This window comes from Heterocephalus glaber, unplaced genomic scaffold, assembly GCF_053883595.1.
Source record: "Heterocephalus glaber isolate CG9 unplaced genomic scaffold, H.glaber_assembly_v1.0 deba00001447, whole genome shotgun sequence".
Taxonomy (NCBI): Eukaryota; Metazoa; Chordata; class Mammalia; order Rodentia; family Bathyergidae; genus Heterocephalus; species Heterocephalus glaber.
The window spans coordinates 10,282,033-10,303,633 of NW_028258299.1; the positions used below are offsets into that span (position 1 = coordinate 10,282,033).

At 43.4% G+C, this 21,601-nt stretch overlaps 1 long non-coding RNA gene across 8 annotated transcripts in view; it reads right to left on the reverse strand.

Moving 5' to 3' along the window:
• Positions 1 to 2,171: 2,171 nt before the first annotated feature.
• The window catches only part of LOC101722547 (uncharacterized), a 39,015-nt gene continuing 19,585 nt past the window's right edge, over positions 2,172 to 21,601 (reverse strand). For 2 of the 8 annotated variants that reach the window (XR_002390893.2, XR_015452539.1), the window contains 4 exons: positions 18,076 to 18,858; positions 14,390 to 14,492; positions 13,204 to 13,333; positions 2,173 to 9,103 (listed from right to left, as the gene is read on the reverse strand). This is a non-coding gene — a long non-coding RNA (uncharacterized LOC101722547). Of the gene's footprint in view, positions 9,104 to 13,203; positions 13,334 to 14,389; positions 14,493 to 18,075; positions 18,859 to 21,295; positions 21,404 to 21,601 lie in introns of all 8 variants that reach the window. The other 6 variants (XR_002390894.2, XR_015452540.1, XR_002390892.2 and 3 more) reach the window with 6 other exon arrangements.

Sequence of the window (21,601 nt, forward strand, 5' to 3'; positions counted from 1 at the left end):
TTTTATAGTTTCTTCACTCTTTTGGTAAGTAGGAGAGAAAAGCCATTTTGCCGCCTGCTGTCAGCTACAATTACAAACCAAAGTTAGTGAAAGATTAACCAGAAATGAAAACTGACAAAGGTGATTGTCTTTGTAAAGTATGGGCAGATCAGACAGAGTTATGGAGGCAAATAAGATGCTCAAGAAGGGAGAAAAGAAAGAGAGTTAGTTCACAAAGGGCGGGTTTTCAGGATCTGGAGCCTCACAGAGGCTGTGATCCTGCTACACACCTGGATCCAAGACAGGAATTGAGGGACTTGGCTGCAGGAACTGGGGAGGGACTGCCGTGTCCAGAAGATCACCCCGAAAGGAGTCGGGACACGATTGACAATTGAGGGTCATAGCAGGACCAGGAGACCATAAAAGGAAGGTGTTGGAAAGGGACACCTTGTCCTCACTGTCTTTCCTATCACGGTTTTTCTCATCTTGGGAATTGGAAGGTTTCCTGGAGGAAGTAACACTTGCACTGGATCTTGATAGATGAATAGCAGTTTGTTAGATGATGAAGGAAATAAAAAATTTTTTCAAGATGGAAAAAAATAGAGTCAAAGCAAGAAGAAATAGGCTGAAAGTAGACTCTAAGAGACCTCATACATCATGGATAAAAGTTTGGTTTTTCTAGCAGGGCATTGCGAAGCTGTTGAATGATTTTAAACCAGATGAATAACATGATCATATTCGCTTTTATAGAAGATCCGTTTGTCTGTAGGATGGATATTGGAGAAGACAAAGGCTGATATCATAAAAAGCAGGTAAAAAGTGATAGCCTTGACCAGGACCATAGTCACAGAGATGGAGGTAGGGAGTGGTTTGGTAGTAATTGGCTGATTAGATGGAAGAGAGATGTATGGGAGAGGGAAGCAACAGGCTGATTCTCAGGATTCTGGCTAAGGTGACTGTGCATAGCACTATTTGCCAGAATTAGAAACAAGGGAAGAGAAACAGGTTTGGGAGAAGAAAAGCAACAGCTTTGGTCAAAAGCACAAGGAGTTCCATGTATCTACAGGAAATCTGGGTGGACTTGCTGAGGAGCATTACCTGGTTTGAATTGAGTTCAGGAAAGGGAGAGCTGGGCTATAAAGGAGACATAGGACACAGGAGCAAAGTGGAATTAAGGCCATGGTGGTACAGAGAGAAACCAGGAGGAATATGGGAGAGAGAAGAGGAGGGCTTACTGCTAGGTGGCCCTGTAGCCCATCTACAGGATGACATAGCAGTGCCACCTGCACTTAGTGGTAGGAGCACTGAAAGAGGAAATGCTGCTAAAGTGACACTAGAGATTTTGCAGAAGCAGAGAAAGGACCAAAGGCTAAGAACCTTGGTTTTATACTGCATTCGGAGAAGAAATGTATCTGCTTTATGCTTAAAGAACAACATGATTTTATCTTTGTGCTTCTTCATTTCCTTGTAGATCTGCCTCTCCTTGCTGTGTGCAGTGTAAGAGAATAGCAACTACATCTCATAGTTGTTCATATTTCATATTTCCCTAAATCCACAGCACAAAACAAGTATCCACTAAAAACACAAATATGGCTGAGTGACTAACTAGTGGGGGGAAAAAAAGACTTCAGATTTGGTATATAGTCCCATTGCTCCAGCACTTCTTTATAACTGACAAAGCACTCACTTGCTCTGCATCCTGTCCTCTTCCACTGGAAAAAGGTGATTAATGTCCTTTCCCTGTGTGAGAGTGGTGGTCCAAAGATTAATAGAGTCAGAATCCCTTGGAAATACTTGAGTAAGAAATGAGCTGTATTGTTGTCCTGCTTTAATTAATTTGAAAATCATCCTATATTGTTCAAATGGCAACTGACTCATCCAAAGTGGGTGTTTGGAAGTGATAAATGGAAAGTCTGAAGCTTTTCTCATTAATTAATTTGGCTGTGAAAATAAAAGCTGGCTCACATTCCCAGTGAAACAAAAATGGACCAAAAGGTACCCGAGACTTTAGGGCTGGCGTGGAACAGCATAAATACTACCCTGAGTACAGGCTCACTCTTTGGACATCAAGATATAATTTTATGTATATAATATGTAACATATGATTATTTCCAAATTTTCTAAAATGAGCACATGCTATTTTACAATAAAAACTTAATTTGAAAAACTTTAAAATAAAAGTAATCAACATAAATAGGCATCATATAAAATAAACAGAATATATATTTATAACAGTAAGTATAATAATAAAGATTAGAGTCAGTGTTTGTTTTTCTCTTTATCTGTTTGAGACTATTTTATTAATACTCAATAATGTTATTTTCCCCTTTACTCTGTTACCCAATAAACCAGGGGGCTTTAGCTGCAAGCAACAGAAAGAGTTCACAAGGAAATCAGGGAGCAAGGAAGGGATTATTCCAGGGGGTCCCACGGGAACGGCGCTCAGCCTCTTCTAGGCACAACTGTGAGTCTGGCCCCACCCCAACGCCACCCAATTAGGAAAGGAAGATCTGGTCTGCCCAGTGTTGGCCATGTTTCTGCTTATGGCCTGGCCACAGTAGGACACCTTGCCAACTGTCTCAGCCAGATTGTGTCTGAAGGACTTTGGTCATTCATCAAAGAGGATGTTAATCTCAATCCCACAGAAAAGAGAATGGATGCTAAAGAAGCATAAACAACAGAGGCCTGCCACATTAAGGAATAATTTTCCTCTGCAACTCTTATTAGGTATAATTTACAAACAAACAATAAAATTTCAACCTGACCCCTTAATCCACTGCTGAATTGCTTTGTTAGACAATCCTTCCCTGAATGTCGATTCCACTTCCATTTATCTGTATCAGAAGAGAGGCCAACATGGTGGTAGACGTGGAAGCTGCATGTTTGGAGGATCAGTTGTGAAAGTTGGGGAAATGGACTAGAGTATTAATGGACTAGATTGGAGGAGATGAGGAGAGCAGATGCAGGGTGAAATGAGCCATCCTTGGCATGATTGCAAAGGGCGACCTGCTGGTGACAAAGGGTGGAGGGCTGTTCTCTCTCTTTCCTGAAGGCCCCAGCAAGAACCGATGGTGGAAGTTCAAAGGAGGTGCATGTCATCTCAACAACTGGAGAACTTTTTAACAATCAGATGTACCCCTCTCTGGAAAGTTGGAAGCCTCTGTCTCAAGGGGGGCAAATAGTAGTTCCAGCCTGGGCCAAGGTTAGGTTACACGATCTCCTTCTGAACCCTGAGAGTCTGTGGTCCTATGAGCCTATGTCTGCAAGCCTAACACATGTCCTGCTAAGAGAGATTCCTTGCCCGTAGCAGCTACTTGGTCATATCCTGTCTCGGGCTCAGCCTCTCCTTTTCACTTGGTTTGCCTGCAAACCTGTGTTTAGAGAAGGACTCCCAAGCATTGCTCACTGCAGGAGAATGTGGGGTTTTCCTCAACTAAGTACAGCAAGCAGGAGAGGCAGGAAAAAGCACAAGCAGATTAGAAATTGGAATTCTTGAGATTAAATCTCAGCTCTGTCACTTTTCACTGGGGGATTGAGACAAGTTCACTTGAGTTTTATGATTCTCATTTTATTCATAGATTAAAAGTAGATCTTGATAACGACAATAAACAGTCTGCTTATGGAGCATTTTGTTTTAAAGTTGTAATATCTGGTGTCCATTGAGTCTTGTTAATGTGCTAGATCACTGACATGCATTATTTCACTTAATCCTTCTGACAGTCCCATGATTGGAAGATTCCATTATTCCTACTTCACAGATAAGAAAACTGAGGCTTAGAGAGGTTAAAGTATTTGTCTAAATGTTGGACTAACATTAAAATCAATCTTGCCTGTAAGCTGATTGTGTTCCAGTGCCAGCCGACAGTGGTCTCAGTTACATAAGCTGGCCCATCTCCTACTGGACTTAGCAGAGGTTCCTTTATGTAATTGGGACTTAGGAAACATTAATTCTCTTCTGTTCCTCATCCTTGTGACTTTAACTTTCTAAAACATTCATCTTTAAGTGTTGGGCCTGTTTGCTTTCATCCTCAAGCTGGTCACAAGATGACGCAAGCAGTCCCAGGTGCCGCCCTGTGACTTCTAGTTCTCTTTCAGGAGCAAAAACACTTTCCCAGAAGCCACCTCTCACATCCTACTTAGCACAGTTAAGCTACAGTCTTGTTCTAAGTTGGTTGCTGGAAAAAGCAGATGAATACCATTAACTTTGGGGTCTGCAGAACACCTTCTGGCAGATGCTTGGCTTCATAAGTCTGCCTTTTATGTGGAAGGGAAAAGGAGGTACTGAGTGCTGAGTAGATGACCAACTGTCTCCCCCTTCCATTGTTTTCCTGATAAGAAAGCCAAGGTGCAGAGGGGTTAATATGCTCAGAGTCCAAGGCCAGGGGCAGGGACTCAGGAACAGAAGTGTGTAGTGAAAGTGGCTGTTGGTAGAGAGAAGCCCAGGGCCGAGACAAGGCAGGGGGAGGATTGGGAACTATGGTTCTCACCTTGCGATCTGCAGAGTAGACAGGTCACCAACAGCGCTAATGACTACACTCAGCTCCAAAGAGTCTGATTTACTGGGGCTCCAGGCAGCCTGGGCATCGAGATTTTTTTAAAGTACCACAGGGTCTTTTAATGTGCTGCCCAGATCAGAACCACTGGTTCAGGAAGAGAGCTGTTGGAATGTGGAGGGGGAGGCCGAAAGTCCAACAGCATTCACAGGGAGACAAAGAGCCTGCCTCCTCCTTTCACTTCCGAATAATCGCTCCCACTTCCAGAGTTCATCACTTTTCAGGCAAGATGACATCTAGTTAAGCAGTGTCACAGATCCTTCATGGTAGAATAGATTATGTTTGCATCATCCTTAGAAAGTAATGGCATTCCCACTTTACAGATGAGAGAACGAGGACCCTGCTGCCATGTTCTCCAGATCCTGTCCATCAGCCACAGCAGTCAGGATTTGGAGAAGCAAAACTGCTGGGAGAACAGGGCTCTAGAGAAAGCAGTGGCAGGCATCCTCTCCCCACCCCTCTACCCATTTCTGTCTTCCTAGGCCTCTCTTGCCTCTTACTCCGCCTGGGACCACCCCACCCCAGAGTCCTAGGAGAGAGGAGGAAAGGACTGAATCTTTCTCACTAGGGCAGGGGCAAGAGCTAAGACCAGTGTCCATCTCTGAGAAACCGCAGGGGTGGGACAGGACCCTGAGGTCGTGAGTCTGGAGCCCTGGTGTCTGCCGGGTCTCAGTACCTCCATAGTGGTGGAACCTTAAACAACGTCCTTCTGGCCTCAGTTTCCTCGTCTGTAGCACGGAGAGGTTGGACCAAAGTCTACAGGTCTCAGACTGAAAGGCCCTCAGGTAGGCCTTTGGGTAGATGATGTGCAGGAAGGGAACAGACTAGCTGGGGTGGGGGAGCTGCCCAGCAAGCCCTGCCCACTAAACTCCACCCAGCAGTCACCTTTCCAAATTTGATAATCCCCGTTGGAAAGCTTGACTGCCCACTTTATAGAGAAACAGCGCCCTCTTCTGTAATACTGATGCAAGGCGACACTTTCGTGCTGAGCTAATTTAATACTTGAAGAGTGGATTTGTTTGTTTTCACTTGAAATAGATTTAATGAAGAATAATAAATAAAACCTACATGCATATTTATGGAAGTCTTGATGTGTGTTGGCCAGAAATTAGGCTTTTATGTATCCATTTGGGAGTAATTACTCTTAATCTATAACAGGAAGCCCAGGATTGCAGCAAGGAAGAAAACATTTGTTACGTCGACTGACAGCAATCTGGAATGGGCAGACAAGGAGAGGAAATTGGAGTCTAGGTCTCCAGACAGTGTTCTGGAAAGTCAGATTCTTTACAATAATGTATCACCAGTTTACGTTTTAATACTCACTTTCACTGCATCTCTTTAATAAATCCTGCCAATAATTCTCCAAGGCTGTTATTATTACTTCTATTCGACTGATAAGGAAGGTGAAGCCCAGAGTCCAAGTGACCAGGTCAAGACTCCTTGTCAGCTAGTTAATGGAGACTAACAAAGGCAGGTTTCTCAGCCTCTTTCTGAGCCTCAGTTTCCCTACTTGTAAAACATGGATTAAAAATAGCATCAGTGCTTGCAGCAAGGTTTGAGTGAGAAATGCACGTGAGGCCCTTGGCATGATGATTGGCCCAGTGTGAGCCCAGCACTCAATGGACATTATGACCATCCCAAGGAGCAGAGCCTAGGGCTTTCAAATCCTGAGCCTGCAGCTTTCTCACCATGTGTTTCCGCATCTTCAGTGTTCAAAGGAGGGAGCACAGTGGGGCTGGGACTGGTCACGATGATCCTCAAGCCCTGACATTCCAGTCTAGAGTGTTTGAACATCTGTGGCTTTGTCAATAACTGATCTTGAGATGCACCATAAAAGTGGGTCATGCTAACAGAAGAAGTTCTGACTCCTGTGAACTGTACACTCTCCACACATGCGAGGACTGCTATGTGTACTCCTGGGCTCCACATTTTAAGAGGAGCATTGACACATTGGACGGTATCCAAAGGGAAGTGGGGAAGAGCCCAGGAAGCACATTAGAAAGAAACTATTGAAGGAACTGGGGCTATGTGACCTGGAGAAACAAAGATGTAAGGAGTTCATTCATTCATTCATTCACTTGTTCATTCATTCCGAACTTTCAGAGCAGACACTGTGTCATATGCTGAGGACTCAGCAAAGCAGACATAACACCTTGTTTCATGAGACCCGTTCAAACTTACAGTAGGAGTGTCCAAAGGGAATGTAGACCTTGGGGTGGTTTGCAAGAAGCTTCCGGGTAGGGTGGTGTCAGGGCAGGATTTGGCCATCTTAGTGTGCTTTGGGCCTATACAGTGGATGTGTCAGCTCCCTAGTCAGCTCTGGAAAGACCCACCAGTGCTGCTCCTTATCCTAGTGCTCTGGTGTGGAAGAACAAGGGCACCAAGGCTGGTTGGTCTTTGCCTTCCTTTCCTGAGGTTCTGTCTTCTGAGTGGCTCAGTGGCAGGACACAGTGGCCTTTTCTCTCCTGGTCACAGAAAATTCCTCTAAATAATGTCCCTTAACTACAAGGTATAAAGGAATTGACAGCAAAAATATTTGGGGTAGGACATGGATTTTTTAAAAGCCTATAATAAAACAAGTTCATCTTCATTATGGATGAATTAGAAGTACAAAATAAGCAACAGTAGTTGGGGGGAATCACCCAAAGATAACCACTGCTAATAATATTTTCTTCTATTATTATTGCCCTGTTTAGAATTTTGTTTTATTTCTAAGCATCACACCCTTAATTCTAGCAGCGCACATCTCAGATCCAGCCACCTCTGAGCAGCCCCACCTATGACCACATGAGGCTTTGAGGGGACAACTAGACACAACCATAACGAGGAGGAAGCAAACCAAACTGGACAACATGGGGAGGGATGGTGAGTGAAAGGGGAAGGGCTGTTGGAAAGGGCGTGGAGGAAGACCTAAAGATCAGGAGGTCCTCCCTAGGTGGACCAGAGAGGAGGAAGCAGATGCAACCAGACAGGGCACTACCTGGGAGACCCAGGTTTGGGGCTGTGAGTGGGTGATGGAAGGACTCAGTGAAGTAGGATAAATGTACACAGAGCTTGGGACGTGAGTGGTCTTGCATGTGCCCAGTGAAGGACGGCTGTGCCAACTTGTCTCTTGGCAACTCAGTACCACTGGCCCTTCAAAGTTCTGCCTTATACCATGGGGACTGGAAACTTAGGACCTATGTCTTGCAAAATCCCTACTTCCAGAACATATTCATTTGCTAGGGCTGCTACAACAAATTATCATAAACCAGACAGCTGAAACAGCAGGAATTTCTGGGGAGCTAGAATTCTAAGATCCAAGTATTGGTAGTGCTGGTTTCTTCTGAAACCCTTCTCCTTGGCTTGGGTATGACCACTTTCCTTCTTTGTCCTAATCTCCTTTAGTAAGGATATCATCTTATGGGATTAAGGCCCTGTCCATACAGCCTCACTCTACATCAATCGCCTCTTTAAAGTCCTGATTTCCAAATAAAATCTCAGGGACTGGGGATCAGGACTTTGATATAAGAATCCTTAGGGACATAACTCAGCCATAACACTGAGTTCCTGGATTTGAGCCACCCATGCAACATTTGGACAGTAGAAGCGAAGCTTTGGGCTTTGGTACATGGCTGTGGACAGCCCCAGGTGCTGGCAATGCTTTCTTGCTCTTCCTGCAACCCTGATTTCCTGAACCTTGTTCTCCTTGACCTCCTCAAAGCTTTGTATGCTTCTAATTTTTTATATAAAATTCATTTTTGGCATTTCTATGGCTGTTAAGTGGTGTAGATCCTTGTTGAATGGAGTTTTGAGAGAACCATTAAAGAGAAGAAGGTGGCAAGTCAGGCATGATCAGATCATGGAGAAATGGGGTCTCGGACTTGGAATTGATCCTGTCCTCCAAGGCATTATAAATGTTTCTGACTGAAGCAATCCTAATGAAGGAAGGAATAGACTTGTACTCGCAAGGGTTCTGGCATCAACTGCTCCATTAAGAACATTCTTTGAAATCTTTCAACTCATCCAAGTTTTTCATCTCAGCTACAATGTTTTCATTTTTAATGTAATGTTTTTAATTGCTCACCATCAAATGGAATTAGCATTGTAACGCAATGCTATGTTTATCTCATAGTTTCAAGTAAAAACATGCCTGACAGCACAAAGTCTCAGCTATAACTAGATGCACCAGAACTTTTACTGCACTTAACTTCTGTTTCGACTGGGCCAAGCATTCACTAAAGCCATGCTGGATGGATCTATGCTGTGGATGATTAAGACTGGGTGATAGGATTTGGAAACTGCCATTATTCATACCTGCTGTTCAGAGTTCAGGGAGGCACTTCTGGGAAGACTGCCAAAAACCAGCTGTTAAGGTGGGACCCTCATCCTTTTGCCAAACCTACACCTTCCCACTGTGCCTGAATCCGTCTCACCAACCCATCAGGCTCATGATGGATTTTGTCCTCTGTTGCCGCTGTGGCCTTTGAATTCACAGTCGTGTTCAGCTGCCACCTTCATTCTCAATCCCATTGTCCAGAAGAAACACAGAAATACTTAGATGATTCTTTTGCCATTGCACATCTGAAGGCCTAAACAAAACAAAATGTACTTAAATTGAATAAAATTATAGGAACCATGAAATAATCTTCAAGGTGACGCCAAACCTATTTGCTTTCAATTCAGCTTCACATTGCAAACTTAGGATCAATAGGACCGTCCCTTACAAAAGGTGACTTCAAACACTGTGGATTTCAGTCAGAAGGCCAGTTCCCTGGTGTCTCTCCATTTCAGTTTCCTCAGTGGAACGTGTGACTAATGAGACCCAGTTGAGCCTCCCATAGAGTGTATAACAAGAATTGTATATAATACACATGGCACACAGTGGACGCTCAGTCGAGTGCCTGTTATACCTCAAAAAAACCCTACCTAAAGACAGAGTGTATGTCTTTCCTCAGGACAGTGCATAGAGAATGTCTTCACCTATTCAGTAGGGAAAATAATATCAAATGAATAGAATTGCTAGGGCTAGACGAGATAAGACAGACATTTTTTAGAATGATGCCTGGCATTCTCAGGAGTTCTAAAAGTGCTAACACTTTTCATCACAATTCTCATTTGACCATCCTAAAACCTAACATGCTTCCATTAGAATTCTAATCACCTTATATGCATGTGTTACATGTCTATCTCCTATGTGTGCTGGAGAATTTCCTTGGACCAGGCTGGCAGGGAGTGCTTCTCATAACATATTTCTATGGCTCCTCCTTCAGACTCTGAGCACACATCAATCTCCTGTAACAAGATGGCAAAGCCTCAAAGACCTTCTCCTGGTGTCACACCGGCCCCTGCAGCACATTCTATACCCCATAACATAGAACTGCAGCCAGTGCACATGTTCACTAAATGGAGAAGTCTCCCTGGGGGGATGAGCCACTGCCCCCATCAAATTCTCATTACAGCTCCACAATGGAAAGCAAGCAGCCCAGAGCTAAGTTGTCTTGCCTCTTCCATTTACCAGCTCTCTGGTTCTTCACCACTCAATGCCGCCTCTAAATCAATGGTGCGATAGAAATCATGATGCATCCACCTCCTGCATCAAGGACCCCTCACCCAGGTGTATGCTTTCAATTATCTGCAGTCAACCACAGTCTGAAAATACTAAATGGAAAGTTCCATGAATAAACACTTCATAAGTTTTAAATAACTTTATAAAGGGATTTTTATAATTGTTCTATTATTATTGTTATTCACCTCCCAATGGTGCCTAATTTATAAATTAGACTTTATCATAGGTGTGTGTGTCTAGGAAAAAAGCTTAGGGGTTCAGTACTATCCACGCATCTACTGGCCTAGGAACACACACCCTTGGAAAAGCGAGGCTGTTTTATGTTTGTTTTGAGAACACAGTAAAATAGCATATGCAGGCTACTTTGCATAATGCCTAGTACATAGTAAGTGCTCAATAAATGTCACTGCTGGAAAGACTCAGGAAGCTGCCCTTGAGCTTCGGTAGGTCTGCACGAGGGAGCCTGCAGAAATGATGCTGGGCGGATGGGATACGAGGTCCCTCTCCAGCTGTAACAGTCTCAGAGTTGACAAAGGGCTGGTGTTCATTTCCTTCAGAAGTTGTTTCATTCTCTTGCAAAGCCTCAAGGCAACTGCTGGGCTCCATAGAAAGCTGTCGGAAGCTGTGAGTCAACGGGCCCTCTGCCTCCTCCTCCTCGGAGGTGATTCACACCCAAAGTGTGCGGTCCACAAATGGTACGGGGGTGGCACCTCCCTGGGAGAGACCGACTTCAGCCCTGGATGAGTTGTTTGTGATCGCATGCTGCTCACAAGCAGACATGACAACAGATGCACCGATTAATTTCTCATCATGTTCCCTCCGTACTCCTTCAGGAGGGCACAGATTTTTCTTGAAAAGATACTGAATTTAGGAATGAGAGGTCCCATTTCTCCTGTCCCCCTGGACCTTTTTCTGGTTGACTAAAACTCAGAATGAGATGTGAATGCCTGTCAGATTCGGACCATTCCCACTGAGGTAAAGTGAGAGAATACCTGAAAAGCTGACTCTTGGGGAATTTGGGAGACTGCGTCCATTTTATCAAGCTAAACATTTTATCAGGATTTTGCAAGTGAATAACCGATTATTTTTCTGTGCATCCCTCGAGTGTGTTGACTTGTGCTGTGAAGGTGTACCAAAAAGTCTGAGTCTGGGCCTGTGCTTTGGGCAAGTTTGGGCGAGTTAGCCAACATCACAGCATTTCCACCTGCATTTCCTCCTATTATGTGGAGCCACCAAATAATGGCTACCCGATGAGGTTGTCACGGGCATTGATTGATCTAATACTGTACTACTCAGAGCGGGATGCTAGACAGAGCTGGCCTATCAACTTTTATGAGCCCTTTAATAGGTACCTACAAAAAGTGGTGGTGACTTTTTAGGAACTTGCAGAGCAACTGCACTTTACCACAACCTCTTTATTATTATATTTTGCAAAAGTATCCTTCTGTAGTAAATTTTAAAAAATATAATCGAGGGGCCGGGTATTTAGCTCAATGGTTTCACCACCTGCTGTGCAAGTGCAAGGACCTGAGTTCGATCCCCAGCACCGAAAAAAACAAAAAAAGTAATCGATTAAAAACTGTATCATAGCTTATGAGCCACTAATAATATCTCACTGAATACAGATGTATTCTAGCATCTGCTTGTTAAAATGTATATTGTTTTATTATAAATACCTTTCTCTTGTTTCTCCTGTATGGTTGTTTATGAGCTTAGTGTGTTCATAGCATGATTTTTATCTCAGGATGTTTAGTCATGTCTAAAATATGTATTATTAGAAGTAAGTGTTCTGGAGTTGAGAGTGACATACTAGAGTCTTTGGCACAGGACTCTGGGTTTGGTTCTGGGATGGGGTAGAGTGCCTTGAGTTCTAGCTGCTAGGAACCTGGGAGCAGGACCCTCTGCACCCAGATCTCCTCTAGGTTCTGCTGTGGGAAGAGCCCCAGAGGAGGCCTTGATGGAAATCAGGATTTCCTGTCTACCAGAGCATCCCATAAGGCATAATAAGGGTTTTGCTAAAGATCAACTCATGAAGTATTGGACCAGAGCTAATATTGGACCAGTGAAACAGTCATCAAAATTATTTTCAAAGCTCCCTAGTTCAATGGCATCTAAAGAGCCTAATATTTTTTCTTCTGTAAAATGAGAGACTTATAATAGATGAATGGTACTTGGCAGAAATCACAAAGAATTTCCAATCAGACATAACTGGGTTTGAATTTTTTTTTTTTTTTTTTTTACTGTATCACCTATTAACCAGGAAGCCACTTAATCTCGGGGTCTCAGATTTCCATCGACTATGTGTACCCAGGTGGGGATGGGGTACTAAATCTTATCCTGTGTCTCTAACAGGTAGGTCTGTGAAGCCTGGCCTAAAACAAGGATGGTAACACTTCTTAGTTCTGAGAATCACATGATATCTGTTTGCTATGCAGTAGTGGACAGCCAGAATGCTCCACGAGGGTAAAATATTTGGCTTTTCTAGCCTTTAATAACTTCTTAGTGGTTTGGAAGGAGTTTAACCTCCTTCACTCTACAGTCCTGAGTCACCAGGCTTAGGATATGCCAGACCCCTGCCTCCATGCAGCCCGCCCTTCTTTCCCCTTCTGTGGGCGAGCTATGAGCAACTCCTCCCTTCCTCCTTTCCCATCCCCTGCCCTGGGAAGTGAGGGCTGCTTCTCAGGAGAGCTATCTATCTTGCCCATCTTGCCTGTGCCTGGGTGCGGAAATCTGAGGAAGCCATTTTTACTCCAGGCCGAAGCTCCTTTCTTCAGGCCAGATTTGGTGTTTTCCTTTTCTCCTCTTCGGGTCATTTGGTTCAAAACCAATAGTTAGGCCTGGTGGGATTGCACCTCATGAGACCATGGCTCCCTTAGAGCTCTGACATGAGGCAGAGAGAATAAGTGGTCAGATTCCGAACTTGCCCTGTAACTTCCCTTATGTGCAATTCTTACCCATAACTTGTTTAATTTCCCCAAATTTACAAATCAACCAAAGCAAATATAATCGTGGTTGGTAAGGTTGCTAGTTCTCTCTTGACATCTGTGAGGCACAGTTTACACTACTTTTTGTAAAGAACAAACAAGAGAAACTTTTCACCAAAGCCAAGAGCTGCCATCATACCTTCTGCACAACTCAGTGTGGCTTTAAATTTCTTCCTTTGCTGTGAAGCTGCCAGTGCACATCTGCTTTATTGAATTCCCTTGGGCTTTTAGTATTGTTTCAGTTGTCCTACTGTTTCCAAAGATTCTTGCTGCTTGGGACAATGGAAATTCTGTTAAAGTGACAAATGTAGCATTTTCTGCCTATTTTCTATGATAATTTTAATTAATTAATTCATCCATCCAGTCGTTCATCCAATGAGTCTTTATTACTAGCCTGCTCTGGGCCAGGATTTGCAGTGGATCCTGGACACTGAAGTATAAATGGAATATTCTCAGGCAGAATATTCTGTACCCGAGAATGGGAACATTTGCAATACTGTGTGATAAGCTCTGCAGCCAGGATGTACGTAGGGTTCTGCGAAAAGAAGGCACAGCCCCCCAGGAAATTTTTCTTCTGGTGCTTTTGAGCATTTGAGTTTGAGTCCACCTCTGAAAGTCCTTTGTGACTCAGCTACCGGGTGAGCTCTCCATCATATTTGCTGTCCCTCATTCACCTTATCTACAAGACCTTAGGTAACACAATTGCCAAAGATGAAGAATAACCTCTGGTAAAATGTATTAAAGTAGCAGTTGTGGTATCATTATCTGGATTCATCTCCACAGCAGCAGTGTGAAGGGCTCAGTCCTCTCTGTTCTGCAGAAAAGGTGGCTGAGGCATGAACAGTTTAAGTAATTAACCTGAGGTCACACAGCTGAAAAATAAAATGAAGATATGGAAACAGGTCTGTGTGGGGCCACTTCCATTTTTTTCTCTACCCTGTAACTGTCTAGAGAAAGAGCAACTCCACCCCAGTATTTTACTGGTGATTATGATCAAGGTCATTGGAAATTTACTCAGAATGCTACTGGGAAATGAGATCGCCGTGAGCACTGCTCAGAAATCTTCCTGAAATGAATGAATCTGAAATGCTAGGAGTGGGGATTGGCCAAACTACAGAGAGGACAGTGTGCCTCCCAACAACTGGAGCCACAGACTCCAGCCCATCTCTCTCTGTCCCTCATCTCTGCTTCTCTGTGTCATGGCGTCGATCTTTCTAGCCAGGGTCCTGCATTGCACCCGCATTCCAGCAGCTTCCTCACCGTGGACTGAAGGGTGCCTTCTCCAGAGAAAGTTCGAAAAGTCCCAGAGTAGGGTTTTAACTGACCTGTCATGACCAGGGGCATGGAGTCGAATGCTACAGATAATCATCAATGTGCACTGGACTGTTGCACATTAGATAAATAAAATGTTTTTGGCAGGATCAGCTTCTGAAACAAGAAAATAAAGTGAATATAATTATATTAATCATGAGAGTACCTTGTATGAAATCTAACCATAGGGAAAAAACTTTAAAGTAAACTTGTAAATGTTTTCTCTGTATAGAACAGAGAAAAAAAATATTGGAAACAACTCAGATGTCCAACAATAGGGAGCCATGAGGTAAACCCTAATTGATGCAGTCCCTGAGTATTATGCAACCATGAAGAATGCGTATGCACAAAGTTTAAGAAGAAATAGGGGGCCAGGGATTTAGCTCAGTGGTTCTGCCGCCTGCCTCACAAGCGCAAGGTCCTGAGTTCGATCCCCGGTACCAAAAAAACCCCAGAAGAAATAGGAAGAAATTTACACAGATGTTCACAGCAGCATTATTGACAATGGAAACAATTCAAATGTCCATTAACTAAAAGGTGGGAAACAAAATGTAATACGGTTGAATGATTTGGGCAATGAAATGAAGTAGTGATACATGTTCCACATGGGTGAACTTTGACAATGTTAATCTAAGTGAAGGAAATCACAAATATTGATTGTTTTGTTTGGGGTTTTTTTGTTTGTTTTATTTTGTTTTGTGGAACTGGGGATTGAGCCCATGGCTTTGTCACTGTGCTACATCCCCACCTTTTTTCTAATTTTTAACTTTGACACAAGGTCTTGATAAGTAGCTGAGTTGCCAAGGCTGGGCTCAAACCTCTGCTCCTCCTGCCTCTGTCTCACAGAATGCTGGGATTACAGGCAAGCCCCACAGCACCCCGCTGCTTACTTTCATTTATATGAGCCAAAGGGTAGATTAAGGGCTGCCAGAGGTTTGGGAGTGGGGAGGTGGGGAGGGACTACTGATGAAAAGGGTTTCTTTCTGGGGAGAAGACAATGTCTTAAAATCAGAGAGTAGGATGGTCATTCAACTCTGTGAATATCATAAAAGCAAATGAATTGCAAACCTTAAAGGGAGAATTTTGCAGTATGAGAATTATATCTTAACATTATTACTAACACTCTTATTGGGGAAACAGCAAAAAGATACAGAGGTTGACAGTCTGGCAGTGTTAAAAGACAAAACCCAGATGTTATGGGCTAAGTGTTTGTATTCCTCAACATTCAAATGTTGAAGCCCTGACATGCAATGTGATGGTCCTAGGAGGCGGGACTGGAGGAAGATGGTAAAATTTAGATTAGGCCATGAGAGTGGGACCTTATGAGATCAGCACCCTCAGGTGAGCAATAAGGGCTCCCCCACCTGCCCCTGTGCACACCCCAAGGAAATGCCACACAGACATGTGGAGAAGGCGCTGCCATCTGTGAACCACAAGACAGGTCACCCCACATGCTGAACCTGCCCACACCTGGGTGTTGGCCTTCTCAGCCTCCAGACTGAGAAGTAAGTGCTGGTGGGTGTTGAAGCCTCCCTGTGTACTGTGTGTTGTGGAGGCAGCCTGTGCAGACTAAAACTGCAGGATACGAAAGTCACCGTAATCCTGACTAAGTGAGACAAGCAACATACAGCGAAATGGGGCTGTTCTCACTAAGCAGCCAAAATACTTTCTCTAACTTTTACCTTTTTAAAAGGTTTATAAAATAGCCAATACTGGCTAATGTCTATTGAGCACTTATTCCAGGCCAGGATCCAGGATTTCAATTTATCCTCACAACAGTCCTATGACACAGGAACTATAAATTCCAAGGTTTTACATGTGGAAAAAGTGAGATCAGGGAGATTCATTAATTTGCTAATGATCACACAGCTGCTATACAACAGAGTAAGCATTTAAAGCTCAGCCTTGACGCTACAATTTACGCTTTCAAGTGCCAAAAGTAATAAACTTTGTATTCGTTTCTGCTCTTTCCAAATTGACACTCCCCAAATCTGCTACTGCAAAATTTTAACCTCCATTTGTCTATTCATTTTGTCCCTAACAGGGAGATAACAGCCCTACTAAGACGGCTCAAATGTCCAGGTTTCCCTGGGAGTAAATTCTCACTCCGAGGACGTGAACAAGTTATTAGAGGCCACCTTTGATTTGTTCTTTCCAAGGGCCTCCTTCATCCTTTAGAGCTTTTACTTTCTTTTAATACAACCTTCCCACTGGCTTAGCTCTTGAATCACTGAGGCCCAAAGTGGGGAGGACTATGAGACCATGCAGTCTAACTGTCCATGCTGTGTGACCTTCGGGAACCTCTCCAAAAAGTGCTCTAACTGTCCCTTGAAGGCTCCTCCAAAAGCAGCTGCAGCCCTCAACACCACAACCCCAGCAAGGCACAACTACAAGCCGGGTTGTGTTCTCACTTTGTGAGAATTTACTACAATCAACAACCAACTTTTCTACAGAGACAGGGTCCAGTCCTTTCTTTCCCTTTATGTAATGTGCTGCAACAAATTGCTAATCCTACATATTCAAGATATTTAAGTATTTAACTGTGGTAGAAAATGTCACCAGTGCTCAGCCAAAAAGCACACTGCATCAGGTCTGGCTGCTCTGACCAAGGGCTTCCTCTTCAATCTGCTTCTGCTCCAAGCTTCTATATCTCAGCAAATAGCACCTACATCCCTCGCATTACTCAAACCAAAAACCTAGGAGTTATTCTTGTTGCCACCCTCTCCCTCACCCCCACAGACAATCTGTCACTAAATCTTGGTGATTAAACCTCTAAAATACGTCTCTATTTCATCTACTTCTCTCCATGGCCACTACCCATACACAAACACTATCATTTCCCATCTGGACCCCTTCTGTCCCCACTTGCACAATAGTTCCCCTAAACCATAGCCCCCCACCCACGCACACTCCTGATCCATTAATTATCCAATACCCAAAATGATCTTTTAGAAAAGTACACTTGATCATGCCACTTTTTGGCTTTAAGCTCATAATGACTTTCCATTGCTGGCAGAATGCCATTAGAAATCCTCCCTACTGTTGACAAAGGGCCCCGTGCGTTGCCTTAAGCCTATCTCTGGGCTCCACCTGACACTTTTCCTATTTCAACCTCAGTGCCTAGGCAACTCCTGCTTGCTTTAGGCCCCCAACATCCATCATCCTGGAATATTCTCCCTGAAGTGCCTCTCTTCCCCAACATCTTACTGTAGCAATATTTTACTTCAATCCTTGAAGACTGAGCCTAGCCAGTGTCTTCGCAAACTCTTATCCAGGTAAGCTTGCATGTCTTTGTGCTAGTGTGGTGGTGTGCGATCTTGTTGAAAGAAAAATTCATCATTTCCATAAAGTTCATGTATGGCAGGTAAGATGGATGTGTGCAGCATGTGTAGGTACTCTCGACCTTTAACAGTACCTTCAAGGATAGATGGTCCTATTGAACCTTTTGCTGACACTCCACACCAGACATCCACTGCTGGTAAACTGACTGCTTTGTTCACATGCACGTCAGGATTTTCTGGTGCCCAGTAAACACAGTTATGTCAGTTCACTGTTCCAATTATCTTGAAGTGTGCTTTGTCAGCCCACACACTCTTCCTCAGAAACTCCTCATCCTCGCCTACCATATGTTGAAACCACTCATTGGGAGCGACTTCTTTGATTGCATGTACCAATCTTGGGATGTAAACTTTCCACTCACCTCTCTTAAGAATGCTCCATGTGCTTGCACTGCTTACTCCTGTCTCGGTGCACACTGTGCCAGACTTCTGTGGTGAAGGTGTGAATTGTTCCAGCACCGCCGCCAAGGAAACAGCACCTGCTGCTGTAAGAGGTCTGCCGGATTTTCCTTTATGCACATCCCACATGGTATCATGGTTTTTGAACTTATCCTGAATCCGTGCAATTGTCAGGTGTGTTGGAGGTTCTGTTCCCAACTCAGGCCCACATCATCATTGTACTTCACCGAGAGTCTTGAATTTGAAATACTACATTAAAATGTTCTTATGGTCCTTAATCGGTAACCGTGCCTCCTCCATTGTGTCACTGATGTTTATGTCACTTGTTGCAGTTGAGTTCCCCACATGTTCTCCTGATTTAACACCTGCAGACTTTTATCTAGGGAGGACCCTAAAGGATGCTGTATATTCCAGAAAACTCACTACACTGCCAGCTGTAGGGAAGAAATTGAAAATGCACATGCAGCAATCTCAAGGGACACTTTGATCAAAGTTACCCAAGCAGCAATTCGCTGGACTAATAAATGTCTGGGAGCTCATGGCCACCACTTTGAGCACCTCTTGTCGTTGTAGAGGCCAAAGGTAACTAGTATGAATCTCATGATGTCTCAATAAATTTAGTATTAAAATATTTATGCGAGTTCTTCTTTTCCTGAAGTGTATGTGAATACATAGAGCTCAGGACCACTGTAGTTTCAGCATTTCAGGCATCCACTGAGGATCTCGGAACATACGGGACATATACCCTGTGGATAAGCAAGGACCAGTAGTAGTACAAGGCAAAGCCAGAGTGCTAGACCATTCACTTCTACTCATTATTCCTTGCCCAAGCTCTTGAGTTAAGGCAAGCCTTGAGCAGACAAAACAGAAATGAAGATAAAATCCCCACAGCAGCGTATGGGGAAAGGGTGGCATCTCAGATGACTCTGCTGCCTTCCCAAGGCCCAGGCAGTCTTGACCCCAGGCCAGGATGGGAAGATGCAGACACCTGAGGGGAAGCAGGAGGGGAGCCCCTACTCTGGGGCTAATGAGGTATAACCACTGCACCCCAGGCATTGGAGCCTTCCAAGTCTCTGGCTCCTTTTATGCCAGGTCCAGACTAAGGCTGAAAAATCCTAGTGGTCATAGTATAGTTTCAAAGGCTTAGCTGGATCAGCAAGAAGAATGCCCCAGAATCTTCGCTAATGCGCTGAGGTCTGTTTCCAGGACATGGGGCTTAGAAGCCAAGAATGTTATAGAATATCATCTGGGCCGCTTCACAGAGGGAAATCACAGCAAGTCCAAGGCATCGGTAACTATGATGGAAACCTGCTTCAGTGAGCACGAAATTAAATCAAATAGAGGCATGGAAAACTTTTTTAAAATTCTTTCCCATCCTAGGCGAAAACCACAGAGAATGTATAAGAATAATTACTTGATGTCCAACTTTTTTTTAAAGAATAAACACTTTCAAAGGGTTAGGAGAGATAGGAACATCAGGTGGTCTTTCCAACGCACCCTTACATGAAAATAATACAATAGCTAGACTTTCAAAATTACTACCGCTCACCTCTCTCTTAAGGTCTTGTGCTTTATTTGTATAAGTGTATACTTTTAAAATTCTGCCTAATAAATCCTTTTATGCCTTTTAAAAATTATTTCACTACTATGTTTACCTAAACACCGATTTTTTAAAAAGGGGTCCTTGTTTTTTCTCTTAAATGTCATAGAATACAACTCGTGGCATGGTGAGAAACAAACATAAAACACAAAGCAGAAATCCTCCATGTACTCAGTTCTCGAACTAGTATAAAAAAAAAACTTGGTGATGTGAGAATTATGTTGATGCTAATATACTCACAAGTATATTTCATTGTACTATGCAGGGCTCTGAGGTGGAGGACGAATCTTATTCTATGAAATGTCATATATCTAAGGTAGGATATTAGGAGTTATGTTAAAGCAGATGAAGATAAAGACCTGCTCAGTTTAACTCAAAAAATATTTGGACACATATGAATCGTACAAGTCCCAAAATTGTCTCAAGTGTCAAAAAAGAGTCAAAGTTGAACAAATTAGATCTTTGCCCTCCAGAACTCAGAAAAGTGAGGGAAATGAAGTTGAATCAATTTTCACTTACATATTTTCTCAGATCTTTGAAATGAGGACCCATCTTACAACTGATGCTTCTTTCGAAATGTATTGGCAGAGCTTTTTTTTGTTGTTGTTAGTGGCACATAAAATAATAGAATAACTTATTACCCATTGTAGGGAAGTTTATATTTGATGAAATATGGTAGTACAAGACAGAACAAGGTGCTAAAATTAAAAAGTTCAAAATTCAAATATAGAAGTACCACCCTTTTCTAGAAGAATATTCGTAGTTGAAGTCCTAATGAGTAAATGAGGGTAGTAAAATAAGGAATGATTACACCAAAGCACTTAGAAAATTGTTTACACTAACAAAATGATGACAATGTAGCTATTGTTATAACCTTATAATTGATAATAATAAATATTACACAGTTCACTTCCCTTTACTTTCTTTGCACACTATGAGCAGTTTTATTTTCTAGAATCTGATCTTTCATCCAAGTATTCATTTTTATCTTGATTGCCTGGCTCATATTTACTGTCCAGTACTTAGGCCACTGATCCCCAGAGGTGAGGGACAGTTAGGAAGCTTGAGATGATAAACAATAACCAGCAACTTTGGGGGAACATTTTTTCAATATTCTCAACTCAGTTCAGAGAGGTATTACTCCATCCACAAACCTTGCTGTGATGTTCACCTCCTCATCCCTCCCACAGAGCTCACAGTTCAGCAACAGCAGACAACCGACAAGCCCTAACATGCCTTATGATGTTCATGCCTCCTTGCCTCTGCTCATGCTTCTCCCTTTGCCCTGAATGCCTGTCCTTTTCTCTCCACTAGAGGAAACCCATGTTCAAATTTCAAAAACCAGGTCTACCATCAGTGTCTTTGCTTGGGCTTCCCTGGAAAGCAGAGTCTGAAACTTGAAGACAGTGGTTTACTTGGGAAACGATCCCAAGGATTAGCATGGAGGACTGGCAAGAGTGAAACAGTGGAGGAAAGACTGTCCATAGAACAAATCATTGCATTGCTCCCTTCTGTGGACACCTGGGGCCCCAACCCATGGGGACCATTTGAGGCTGTGTTGGGATGCACTTCAGAATTGCTACCTGTGGGAGGATGACTTATTCATCAGCTCCTGCTACCCTTGGCCATCAGTTGTCGCAGAGGATGTTCACACCCTTGATTTTCCAAGCCGGGCATGAGTCTGAGGAGCCCTGGTGCAGAAAGGAGAGGTGGAGAGTGAGGTCAGGTTATGCCTGCACCAAGATGATTACCGTGGTGATAGCATAGAGGGTGAGCTGAGGGGAAGTGGGCAGTGCACAAGAGGGCACATTCTTAACATGCACACACAGTTAGCCATCGGCTCTCCCTGTGCCAGGCACCAACCTCTGCTTTACAGCATCTGCCCTGTT